The sequence below is a fragment of the Ruditapes philippinarum genome, unplaced genomic scaffold (assembly GCF_026571515.1).
Source record: "Ruditapes philippinarum isolate M1 unplaced genomic scaffold, ASM2657151v2 ctg8659_1_1_1_1, whole genome shotgun sequence".
Lineage (NCBI taxonomy): Eukaryota > Metazoa > Mollusca > Bivalvia > Venerida > Veneridae > Ruditapes > Ruditapes philippinarum.
In genome coordinates this window covers 30,966-44,868 of record NW_026862100.1, presented here as the reverse complement: position 1 = coordinate 44,868, position 13,903 = coordinate 30,966, and positions in this window count along the sequence as shown.

Here is a 13,903-nt window from a genome sequence, read left to right as displayed (position 1 = left end):
CAGGAAAAGTAGGACTCGCAAAATAACATCAAAAAATATCTTAGTCGTCGTTGCTGCAAGAATGCAGCTAGTCGAATTTAATTCAACACAGCCCAATGTCAATTTTGCCAAAAAATTGGTCAATTTGGACCTACATTATTATTATTTATTATTTCAATGCAGCCCAAAAATAGATTTTCAAAATAAATTTTATTAAATTTAATCATTATTTTTCAGATGATAGTTTGCTTTTTTCTTTATAAATGATATATATATTAAGCGATTCTTTCCTTTAATTGTGAATGGGTACGTTACCGTGACAATTTTGAAAAAAATATCCAAATTGTTAATTAAAGAAAGATATGAAAATTTATAGAGATCTATACACAGTCAAACTTTAATCTACCAAACACAGATATGTTATTATCTGTTCTGTTCTCTTTCCTTATAACAGAAAAACACTAATTAAGATTACCATAATGATCCTTTTTCATATATTTCACAAAGAATTTAGCCTACCATTCTTTGATACAATATAACCGATGTTTACCTCGCTATGTCATATTTGTTTGCAATGGATTATGGAATATGTTCTAAAAATTTGACCAGTTCACTGAAAAATGTCTTTTATTATTAGGTGACCATATGACTGACTGACAAATCAAAATTCATTAAGCTTTGAAAAATCTGTGTCCCTTAAACTTTAAAAGGTTAAGTGTTATCAAAAATACTGCTACAATATTCCAAATGTATCGGGCAGCTAACTGAAAGACCTTTGTTTAGCATATATTTTTGCCCTTTTAACTTATGTCTATCATCTATGTGGGTACTGTTTCTTTAATAGTTAAATAGCTAGAAAAATAATGGAAAATCTATATTTATTTGTTTGGGTCGTCAGATCAAACAAATAATGGTAGAAATTCCAGACTCTAATGCTGTTAATTGCAAATGCCGAAAGTAGTCCGCTTTTTTGAAGCGGTTACTTCCCTTTATATGTAATACTAAGGCCGAAAATTTCAGGGGAGATCACTGCGTAAGTATGGTCACATGACAGGCGCATTAATTTCAAGCAAAATAATTCCCGAATGGTCGAATATTTCTAATATTGTTTTATTCTTTATAGATATAAAGTAAGTAAGTAAAGTTTATTTATGTAACATAGGCCTCCGGCCCAAAATACAACATAATACAACAAATATGAAATAGCAATGGTAAAATACAATGAGATGATCATAGATATACATAGTATATTGTAATATAAACATTGGTAGACATCATATCAATTTTGTTTTATAGATATATAAAGATATTAAGAGAATTTCGTAGATCATTTGTAGAATACACTATATGATTACCTATATAATGTTTTATAATTTTTTTTAAGTACTGAATTGGCGTCTATATTTAAGTGCATTATCGAGAAAACGTGCGATAGTCTTATATAATGTCACATCTGCGTTTCTTAGAACAGATATAGATTTTTCACGTGAAGGATTTTTCACTAGTATATCTGGTAAAATGTTTTTACGTATAGAATTAAAGTGAATACAAAGCAAGAGAATGTGATATTCGTCGTCTAAGCGGACATATCCTTTGATCAATTGGTATATTATTGAAGAATCCAGTGTTATAACCCAAGGGCAGTAAACCGCCTCTTAATTTTACAATGAGCGACCTGTAATATGAATTTTCAACTTGATCTAGGTACGATTCTCTTATAAAGTCAATTTTAATACTTTTATACATGTAAAACAACAGTCTGCTAGATGAATCAAGAGCCTCCCGCCATGTTTGAACATCAATATCGCGCAATCTTTGAGATAATTCGCGACAGAACAAGTCAATATTTCCTACTCCCTGGTTAATCCATACATGACCAAATCCATTCATGAAAAGAACACGCCTAATTTGAAATGCCCAGCAATCAATGTTATTTTCTGCCCACCGGTATTGGACTTTATAGCATAATAAAGGTAATCTATTTTCATTCATTTTTAGAATCCTAAACCAGTATTTGATTGCTTTAAGAACTCTGTTACAATATAGTGAAAAACGGCCCAACTCTCCATATACATACTTATTAGGAGTTGACCAGTTTAATTTCAATGCATATTTACAAAACTTGTTATGTACGATGTCAATATCTATAGCTTCATAAGAAAACCAAATTTCAGAGCCATATGTCAATATAGGCTGATTTTTGAGTCAAAAATTTTGAACAATAGAGATACAGGAAGTTGTCCGAATCTATATAACTTAGTTTTAAGTGAAAACATAGCTTTATTTGCTTGTTCAGATAATGTTTTTTGACACATATACCATGATGATCTAGACGAAAACACTATTCCTAAATATTTATAGTAAGACGTTACTTGTATATTTTCTACGCCATAGAACCATTTTTCATAAGCACAAAGGTAACCACCATTCCTAAAGACAATGACCTTTGTTTTAGCAAGATTAATTTTTAGATTCCAATTATCACAGTACGACTTTCACCGATTAATCATTATCTGAAGCTCTATTTTTGTTTCGGCAATTAGAACTAAATCGTCCGCGTAAAGTAAAGTGAATATTTGTTTAAGTTCTAATGAGACACCATGACAACCATCACTAACATAATTATTAAGGTCGCTTAAGAATAGAGAAAATAGTAATGGAGATAACGTACACCCCTGCCTGACACCAAACGGGCATTCAAAACTTTCTGTTAGTCCAGATTGGGATTTAACTCTTGCTTTAATATCATGATATAACGATTTGATCATTTTTTAAAAACTTTGAACTAACATTATTTGAGCATAGTTTATTGTATAGAGCCTGTCTATTAATTCAGTCAAATGCTTTTTCAAAATCAACGAATAAAGTATAAAAACGGCCTTGAGGTTTTTGTAGATACTTGGTTATAAAATTGCACAGGCAAAATATATTATCTATAGTGTTATAACCACTCCTAAACGCACCTTGTTCTTCACCTAAAACAGAGTTTGCATCACACCATTTCTCAAGCCTTCTATTTAAAATAGATGTAAATATTTTACTCAGTACAGGTAGTAAGCTGATTCCACGATAATTACTTGGATCGTTTTGGTTACCCATTTTTAAGTACAGGTGTGATAAGTGAGATTGACCAATTGTTGGGAAATTCACCATTATCGTATAGCTTATTATATAACAAACATAAAATCGGGATAAGTCTGTCAGAAGCTGCTTTAATAAATTCAGCTATAATGCCATCAATACCAGCTGATTTGCCTAATTTGAGTTGACCTATTGCCCAGCTGACCTCAGAGGGAGAGATTGCGGAATCAAGAATATCATTAAATATTACACTGTCGTTTGTGGTATCATCAAACTCACAGTTAACAACGGGATTAAATAAACTATTAAAATAATTATACCACTCCTCAAGTGTTATATAATATTTCGGATTATTACAATTGGCAGCAGCGACAAGTTTTGATCGTTCATTAGCTTCATATCTTAGCTTACACTTACGACATGTTTCTCGATATTCGGATTTAGCTAATTTGTAGTTGTTTAAAGCGTTATCAGTGCGTGATCTACGAAATTCTCTTAACCTCTGAAGAACATTGGTACGAAGTCGTTTACAAGTAGAATTATACCATTTTTGACATTTCTGATTTGTATTAAGATTATTAACACCATTGTTTCTATTTATGTTTGATCCAGCATTGTAAAAGCAATCTGTTAGTCTCTGTATAGCTAGATGTATATCATTATTATCTAAAGCAGTATTAAAATAGTCATACATAGAGTCAAGACCTATAATTAACTTTTCAATGTATTGTTGTTTATTATTTTCAACCCATTTCAGTTTAGTATATAGATTTTCAGATACATTACTAAATACTTGTTCAGAAAGATTATCTTCTTATTGTGATGAGCTCTTAATTTTAATGTAAACGGGCATGTGTATAGATTCAATTCGGTTTTCAAAATCAAAATCTAAGACATAATCAGATAATGGCATATCAGACAAAATATAATCAATAAGACTAGGATAATAATCAGTTTAACATGTACAACAACCTTTGCCAGCATCGTTACCGATTCTGCCATTACATATACGAAGCCCAGTAGCAATACAAAGCTGAAGCAATTTTTGGCCGTAATTATTTATAGATTTACCATCAGAATTCGCTCTAGGTGGCGGAATAGTATCTTCAATATAAAAAGTATCATTTAACAATGGCAATTCACCATCCATAGCAATATAATCTGGGTTTGTGGATGTATATGCATTAAAGTCACCTAGAACAAAAATGGAATGACCCGGATAGTCACTTTTGAAAATAGCAAGATCGTTTTCGATGATATCAAACAATGCCTCATTCGAATGTATGGATGAATTTTTCTGGAGAAATATAAACAAAACCTAAAAGCATATTATGAAAAATATTAACTTTAGATTTAACAAGTAGCCATAAAATTTTGTGACTAGAGGATCTTAGTTGTCTAATTTCTGCATACTGAAATATAATATTTTTTACAAAAACAGATATTCCACCTGAATTTCGTTTTGCATTTTAAGTTAATGGTCTAATAACATCAAAACATGTATACCCAGTTAATAAAAACTCACCATAATTCTTAGCCCAAGTTTCTACAAAATCAATAATGCTAAATGACGTCAAAATCAGAATTTGTAACATCATGTCCAATATTCAAATGTGGCAGTTTATTATTCAGACCTTGGCGACTGTCCTATTTCTCGGGAACAATATCATCCTTGTCAAAGTCAAAGATAAAAGGTACACCGTCCACAATCAGCTTATCATATCTAATAAACGATCTTTTGTTCTGCTTCTTGAAGATGTCGATATACGGAATAAGTTTGGACCTGATTTTCCTAGTATGCGATGTAAAGTCTTCAGATACTCGAATATCGTCATAATCTAGTTGATCGCTGCTGCGTGCTTTGGACTTTCGGACTTGGCGGTATTTTTGTAGAATAAGATCTTTATCTTTGAATTTGTTAAACTTAACAATTATAGGAGAGGTTACTTTTTTGTCAAGCGATGTGCACGTTCAAGCTCAATAGTGGTTTCGTCAATCTCAAGATTATTCGATATGTAATTTCTTATTTTAGCTTCAGACTCATCCCATGATTCATGGCTTTCTTGTCGAAACCCAAAGAAAAGTAAATTTTCTCGACGACTCTGAGCTTCAAGGTGTTCACACCGTTCATTTGCATTATCGACTTTTGTCTCCATGGATGCAATTTTAGCCGTTAAATCTGACACTGTATTTGTTAAGATTTTATTTTCTTCTTGCAATTTTGCATTTGATGCCTTTAGCGAATTAAGATCTTTTCTAAAATCGTCAAATTTTACATTTAAACCTTTAACATGTCGATGTGTCTCAATGATTACTTGCTCAAGATTAAAAGTACTAACATCCTCACTTGAATGAGCTTCAATATGTGCATCCATATTAGCATTACCGTCATCACCAGTTGGCACAGTTAACTCATTATTTAACCAGTCATTAATTTGTGGTTGAATCTGACGTTGAGATCTAAGAGTTTGGGATCTTGGAGGTGAACTTTGTGAAACAACATAATGCTTATCTGCTGAATGACCGCTAGGGCTGTTGGGTAGACCTTTAGAACTAGGCCGTGCACGTTTGGAAACATTGACAGTTTTATCGCGCCCTGAAGCGCCGGTAGGTCCAGGATTACGCTCTATACCACTCACAAGGAGGCAGAATATTATCTTTATAGATATACATGTTTATAGTTAGCGCCATGATTATTTACAAAAGTGTTAAACAAGAGTTAGCGTCGTTACAAACCCTAATTTAGAATAATATGGTTTTCTTTAGGCCTTTAACACATAAATTCATTCGTGGCCAAGGGGTTTGCGCGCTCGCCTAGGAAGCGAGAGGTCTGGAGTTCAAAACCCAGTTAAGGCAACTCATTTTTTTTTCAAATTGTTAAAGTCAAAACTTTGGGTTGAATATCAGTGTTGCAATTAGCCTTATAGCCAATCTACTACAATTAAAACGCTGGAAAGCATTGGTGGCACTATACAAAAACAAATTGTTTTATAATCTCACAACCTTCACCTTTCTGACAATCTAAGACCCAAACAAATTCAGCGCCTTCTGTGCTTTGATTTTAACTACTGTATCTTTGAAAATATTTTTATTAATTTATGACTTAACAATACTCTGTGTATTTTCTTTTATCACATTTAATGCTCCAAATAGCTGTCGGCAACAACCAGTCTTAGAACCGTCTCTACATATAAAGATCACCCCAGTAATTGGGAGAAGTGAAACTTTCTGCTATTATTGATATACCATTACTTTTTCACAAGCATCAAATATTTTTATTTCCGCCACCTTTAAATAATAACAATAAAAACATATAAGTTACATATAGATCTAGCTAGTTTTTAGTACAAAAGCTTATTTGCTTTAGAAACAATATCCATTGTTTGATGTCAGAGAAATTTTGTTTTTTGATAAGCAAAAAGCTAATGAGGAAAAAATAGACTAAAACCCTAACCCTAACCCTAAAATATTTATCACGATGTGCACATTCAGTTAGAATTTAATAAATTTCTGCATTAAAAGTATTTTACAAAACGATTAGAAATGAAAATCTTTAATGAATAAACATATGAAAATTATGATTTTTATTTGATTGTTACCTTAAATTTCTTGATCGTAACATAATCATATAGCGTTTACATTGGGTGGGGTTTGGCTTATAGACAATGTAAAATAGACAATGGATTTTATTTAGCATTAAACATTGTACAAATGTTTATAGTGTTATGTATGCAACATATCACAACATATCACATTTTAATAGTTTATCTGTGACAAGTTTGTATTCCCAATATTATCATTGTTCTATTTTTTAGAACATAAACTACATGTATGTACAAGAAGTTTCTTAACTGTTGTAGAAAATTCTAGATTATGATTCATGCATTATATTAAGATAGAAATTTCCAGATTATTCTTTATTATTGAAGGTACTAGATTATGATTACTGTAGAATATAAGAGACTGATCTGGCATGTTCTTAGCTTATATTTATATAAGGCGACATTTTACATTACCTTTACCTTTCAAGTCATCAGTTACCTTTTAACCCATTACTTCATATACACGCCTTTTAACGCCTTTTTAACCCCCCCCCCCTTTTTGTTGTCTCAAAAGATGAAAAAATGCCTTATTTAGGCCCCAAACACTTATTTTTGTTTGAGAAATGTTGTTAAAAAAAGTGACCTCTTTTTCGGCGCGGCCCCCCAACCAAAAGATACATCAGGGGGTTGCCAGAAGGGGGATGTGCCCCCTTCTGTTTGGGGGGGTTTGAAGGGGGGCGGAGTCCCCCTCATCGCCAAGAAAATTTTGGACTTGTGAGAGGCTGTAAATGACCCCAGATTGATCATAAGGTAACGTGTTACCAACGCTGAAAAGCATTTGACTCTATCTCAATCCATTGAGAAGTTGCAGCACTTTGAAATCAATTTTGATTAAAAAAACAACGCAAAATAGTGATTTTTGGCAATTTTGAGATGTCCCCTCGTTGCCATGGTAACAGAAAATTTTAGTCTGAGCATGTTGTTGCAAGGGCAATGGTCCAGTCATCATTTGTGCCAAGTTTGATTAGTGTTGAAGCAGTTTTTATAGTATTATAGCAATTTGAACTTGTAACGGAAGACTTTTCAATGGAAACAGCCATTTTTTCACAAAATGCTCATGAAGCAATGGGTTAATGAAAAAAATAAAAAAAATCTACAAAACATCAATTTTTCATCAAATTTATATGACAGGCCATGTTTAAACATGAAAAAACGCGATTTAGGGTAATTTCAAGTATTTTCATCATTTTCTGTGAAAAAAATAAAAAAAATCTACAAAACATCAATTTTTCATCAAATTTATATGACAGGCCATGTTTAAACATGAAAAAACGCGATTTAGGGTAATTTCAAGTATTTTCATCATTTTCTGTTAACCCATTACTTCATATACACGCCTTTTAACGCCTTTTTCACCCCCCCCCTTTTTGTTGTCTCAAATGATGAAAAAATGCCTTATTTAGGCCCCAAACACTTATTTTTGTTTGAGAAATGTTGTTAAAAAAAGTGACCTCTTTTTCGGCGCGGCCCCCAACCAAAAGATACATCAGGGGGTTGCCAGAAGGGGGATGTGCCCCCTTCTGTTTGGGGGGGTTTGAAGGGGGCGGAGTCCCCTCATCGCCAAGAAAATTTTGGACTTGTGAGAGGCTGTAAATGACCCCAGATTGATCATAAGGTAACGTGTTACCAACGCTGAAAAGCATTTGACTCTATCTCAATCCATTGAGAAGTTGCAGCACTTTGAAATCAATTTTGATTAAAAAAACAACGCAAAATAGTGATTTTTGGCAATTTTGAGATGTCCCCTCGTTGCCATGGTAACAGAAAAATTTTAGTCTGAGCATGTTGTTGCAAGGGCAATGGTCCAGTCATCATTTGTGCCAAGTTTGATTAGTGTTGAAGCAGTTTTTATAGTATTATAGCAATTTGAACTTGTAACGGAAGACTTTTCAATGGAAACAGCCATTTTTCACAAAATGCTCATGAAGCAATGGGTTAATGAAAAAAATAAAAAAATCTACAAAACATCAATTTTTCATCAAATTTATATGACAGGCCATGTTTAAACATGAAAAAACGCGATTTAGGGTAATTTCAAGTATTTTCATCATTTTCTGTGAAAAAAATAAAAAAATCTATTTTCATCATTTTCTGTTAACCCATTACTTCATATACACGCCTTTTAACGCCTTTTTAACCCCCCCCCTTTTTGTTGTCTCAAATGATGAAAAAATGCCTTATTTAGGCCCCAAACACTTATTTTTGTTTGAGAAATGTTGTTAAAAAAAGTGACCTCTTTTTCGGCGCGGCCCTCCAACCAAAAGATACATCAGGGGGTTGCCAGAAGGGGGATGTGCCCCCTTCTGTTTGGGGGGGTTTGAAGGGGGGCGGAGTCCCCCTCATCGCCAAGAAAATTTTGGACTTGTGAGAGGCTGTAAATGACCCCAGATTGATCATAAGGTAACGTGTTACCAACGCTGAAAAGCATTTGACTCTATCTCAATCCATTGAGAAGTTGCAGCACTTTGAAATCAATTTTGATTAAAAAAACAACGCAAAATAGTGATTTTTGGCAATTTTGAGATGTCCCCTCGTTGCCATGGTAACAGAAAATTTTAGTCTGAGCATGTTGTTGCAAGGGCAATGGTCCAGTCATCATTTGTGCCAAGTTTGATTAGTGTTGAAGCAGTTTTTATAGTATTATAGCAATTTGAACTTGTAACGGAAGACTTTTCAATGGAAACAGCCATTTTTCACAAAATGCTCATGAAGCAATGGGTTAAGTCATCAGTTACCTTTTTAAGTCATCAATACATTTGGAGTAATATTCAACTTGGATATTAAGTAATTTGTTCCAGATTTATTGGAGCTTGGATTTTAATAGATTAAATTATTCTTGTGGATTGTATTGTGGGAATTTATTCTAACGTGTTCTTGGATTTAACTTGGATTTAACTGTGCTGTTCAAAAAGGGATCATTCCAGGATCAGACTAGACATTTGAGATTTATATTTTTATTTGGACTTCAGGTATCTATATGTATAAATTGATCTTCAATTTCTCTTTAATAATTTTTCTGTAATAAATTTGTTATTGTTACTAGTTTGTTGCTGGCTTTTCTTTCTCGTTACGCCTGCCTCGTAACAATAGCAACAAATAATGAAACATTTCCAATACACATCTCATGCAAACGGTGAGCATTAGTGTGAATGCAATAATAAGTCCTCTTTCTTCCTTAACATTAGTAAATTAAATGCATTTTCAGTAAATATTTGAGCATTTGTTGTACAAAAAATGTGATGAATACAGTAACGTAACTACAAGGTAATGTTAAATGTCAATATCTTAGATGCGGACGTTTAAGTTTCTAAGAACATTTCACTTAAAGTGTAATATTTACCCCTGTGAGCTATTAATGCATCAGCCTGGAACCATAACTTTTTATTTATTTTTTTAAGGATTACGTTAAGATCAGTTAAAAATAATATGCCAGTTTCTAAGTCAATTGGATGATATGTTATTTAATGAAATTGTAAATAACAACAGACGACAAACGACGAACACACTGTCATCATATAAACTCACCTTTGAGCACATAAAGGAGACCTTTAGAAATTAAATTATTTTCTGATTTCCCGCAATCATCACTGTGTCACAGGGTCAATATTTCCGGTGGAACAGAAACAAAACTCTGGGAGTAGGTTCGATGTTTTTAATGACTCCAAATAAAAATGGTCTAAAAATATAATAAAATAATTATACATCTTACAAATACAATACATAGAAAAACAAAATACAATGAAATAACAATATATACACAATCGACGCGGAATAAGAAAATACATAAGAAATACAATTAATATTCTAATATTAATACTATTCTTACCACAGCGTCTGTAATTAAACTATTTCAATATAAATTGAAATAGGTAAAGTAAATGTAGATCTATATAAATGTTAAGTTTTTACTATGTCTGACTCGTAAGAGATGACTGTAAAGAGTGAGCGGGACAGGAACAGCAAACAGTGCGCAGAAGTAAAAAATATTTAAAAGAAACCAATGGATATCTCTCTCACATAGAATCATACATAACAAACACAACAATTGGATAAGTTACCAGAAAGAAAGAGTGACCAGTGTTCACGATATTGCACGGGTGAGATCGACAATGTACATCATTGACGGAAATTGTCGATTTTCACCGATTCAATACCGGAAGTTAAACTTATACGATAAAACCTAAACGAAACCGAATAAAAACGCGCGTGCACGATGTTTCCGCTTAAATAAAACTATGGAAATCCACGGCTGCCATTACTATATAATTTCAATCTGTGACATTCTCCCCTGGTAGGAGAAAATGGCTCCTGACATTTTCCTACACTAATTAATTTACAGAATCTATCAACAAGTTAAAATACATTAAATAAATTAATACTACCTAACCTATTTAAGTAAATTCAAGTAAATTTCAGCAATATTTATTTAATAATTAAACTGAAATTAATTTTAAATTTTAAGCCAAAATTTTCCAAAACAATTACTGAAGTTAAGATTCTGAACATCTGAAAAGTTTCTAATCAATAAACAATTGCGAAAATAATACATCTGCTGAAAATTAAAATATCAACAATCATTTGCTGAAAATGAAAATATCAACAATCATTTTCCAATTTGCATCAACCTATAATAAAACACATTTAAAAACATACTCTTTCTCATTAATAATATGAAGTTAAAATTTAACTTCAAGAGTAATGGTACATTAAAGACACATAATGAAATTTAGCATGTTAAAGGTACAACACTAAATTTGTCAACATTAAAGGTACTGCACCATATTTTCTGAAAAGATAAATATAACATTTTCAGACACAAAATTCAGATAAAATATCAACAAGAAATGCATTCAATATGAATAATTAATACAAAGGCATTTCCTTAAACATTTCGAAATACAATATACATATTTCATTTACTTGTACTCTCTCGAAAATCTGAAATGTAAATTGCACACACAGAAATAATAATTATTTCTGATATAGATTTCATGTTTAAACCTGAAACTTTATACCTATTCTGTAATGTAAAACACAGAAATTAAGTTCAGTAAACAAAACACATATAAATCAAAACTGAAATACAATATTTCAATCATTTATATGGAAAATCAAAAGTCATATCTATTATGTGACATTCTCCCCTGATCTGCAAAAGATTGAGGATACAAAATGTCATGATTTTGAAAATCAACATTTGCTGTAATGGGTCTAACCCACTCACCATACCTATCTGGTGGTTTTCTAACCCTTGATGACCTTCTAACAATACTGGGGTCATCTGTAACAAGAGAAAAATTGTTACCATTAGAAACATTAGTATTTAAATTACTACATGTATTTGATGAAATATTATTATGGGAACTACTAGATTGGTTTCCACCTGAAATAACAGAATTTAGATTATCAACAGAATAATTATCTCTAAAATGTAAATTTGGAGAAACATGTTGACTCCTTAAATTCCTTGACAAAGATGACATCTCTCCACCAGTAGATGACAACTGATCCTCACAAACAACATGTGTATTGTTGGTTGGCTGCACCGGTCTTAGTACACGGGGCTTGGATGCTGGTCTTCTATGTGGAGGAATGTATCTAGGAGTTTCACTTCCTGTGCTGCAGTCTGAGTCTGACTCTTGCTCTGGTACAACTCCTATAGTCTGTTCCCTTCTGTCTGGTCTGGCTTTTGGCTTAGAAACCTGCTTTTCACTCTGTGTCTCATCGTAAGTGTACGGTATAGACATCAGAGGAAGAAGGAGGTTTCTATGTAGGGTCTTCTCTTTTCCCTTGCCAGCTTCCTTCTTCAGCTTGTAGACTGGTATGTCTTCATTGGGGATGCCTACTATGATGTAAGGTTCCTTCTCCCACTTGTCATCTAACTTGCCTTTAGGGGTAACGTTCCTGATGAGGACTCTATCACCAACATCTAAAGTAGAGTGTCGAACCTTAGCATCATAGTAGGTCTTGTGTCTCTGTCCTTGTTTGATGGAGGTTTCTTGGGCAGTCTTGTATGCAAACTCCATCCTCTTCTTCAACTTGTCAACATAGGACTCTCTGGACTTGGACTTCTGTTGATGCTCGATGCCCAAGAATGCATCAATGGCTAGGCGTGGATGCCATCCAAACATCAAATAATGTGGAGAGTAGCCAGTTGACTCATGTTTCGTTGCGTTGTAGGCATGAACAAGAGGCTTGACAAAGTCCTTCCAATTGCTCTTACCCTCCGAGTCCAGAGTACCAAGCATACCGAGTAACGTCGAGTTAAAACGCTCGGTTCGTCCATTACCCATAGCGTGGTAGGGTGTTGTTCGAGACTTCTCCACCCCTGCAATCCTACACAGCTCCTGTATAACCTTACTTTCAAAGTTACGGCCCTGATCACTGTGCAGTCTTGCAGGAAAAGAGTAGTGACAGAAGAAGTTCTCGAACAACACTCTTGCTGTTGTGTGGGCTGTTTGGTTTCTGGTCGGTATGGCCTGGGCGTACCTAGTAAAATGATCAGTAATAACTAGGATATTTTCATATCCACCACTAGATTTCTCTAATGATAGATAATCAATACAGACAATCTCCATAGGATAAGAAGTCTGTATAGGTACCATATGGGCAGAAGGTTTAGTTGGCGTCTTTCTCCTTATGCAATTCGGACAGGTTCGAATCCTTTCAAGGACATCTTGTTCCATATGGGGCCAAAAAAACCTCTGCTTAACAAGCCATAAGGTCCTATCACGCCCTTGATGACCAACCTCATCATGTAAACCTGTCAAGGCAATACCTCTAAAATGAACTGGTAACACTAATTGAAAAATTTCATTACCATCTATTTCTACTTTTCTAAAAAGGACTTTCTCCTGTATAAAAAGAGAAGACTTATGTCTAATATAAAATTGTACTGCCTTGGACTCTTGTTTAATTTCCTGTTGGTTTAAAATAATATTATTGTTTAAAATATGATAAAATCTAGCAATATCAGGATCTTTTTGCTGTTCCTGTGAAAAATCAACACTTGAAAAATCTGTAAAATCAATAATAGGTTCAGGGTTAAGTTCAAGGTCACTATCACCTGAAACAACAACACTTTCTGCTAAAGGAAGTACATCAGATTTCAATAAAGCTGAATTACACATTGCCTTAATAACATCTGATAATAAAACAGTTTCCTTTGCAGGATTTCTAGGTCGTCTGCTTAAGCCATCAGCATCAGCATTTGATTTTCCACACCTGTAAACAATTTTAAA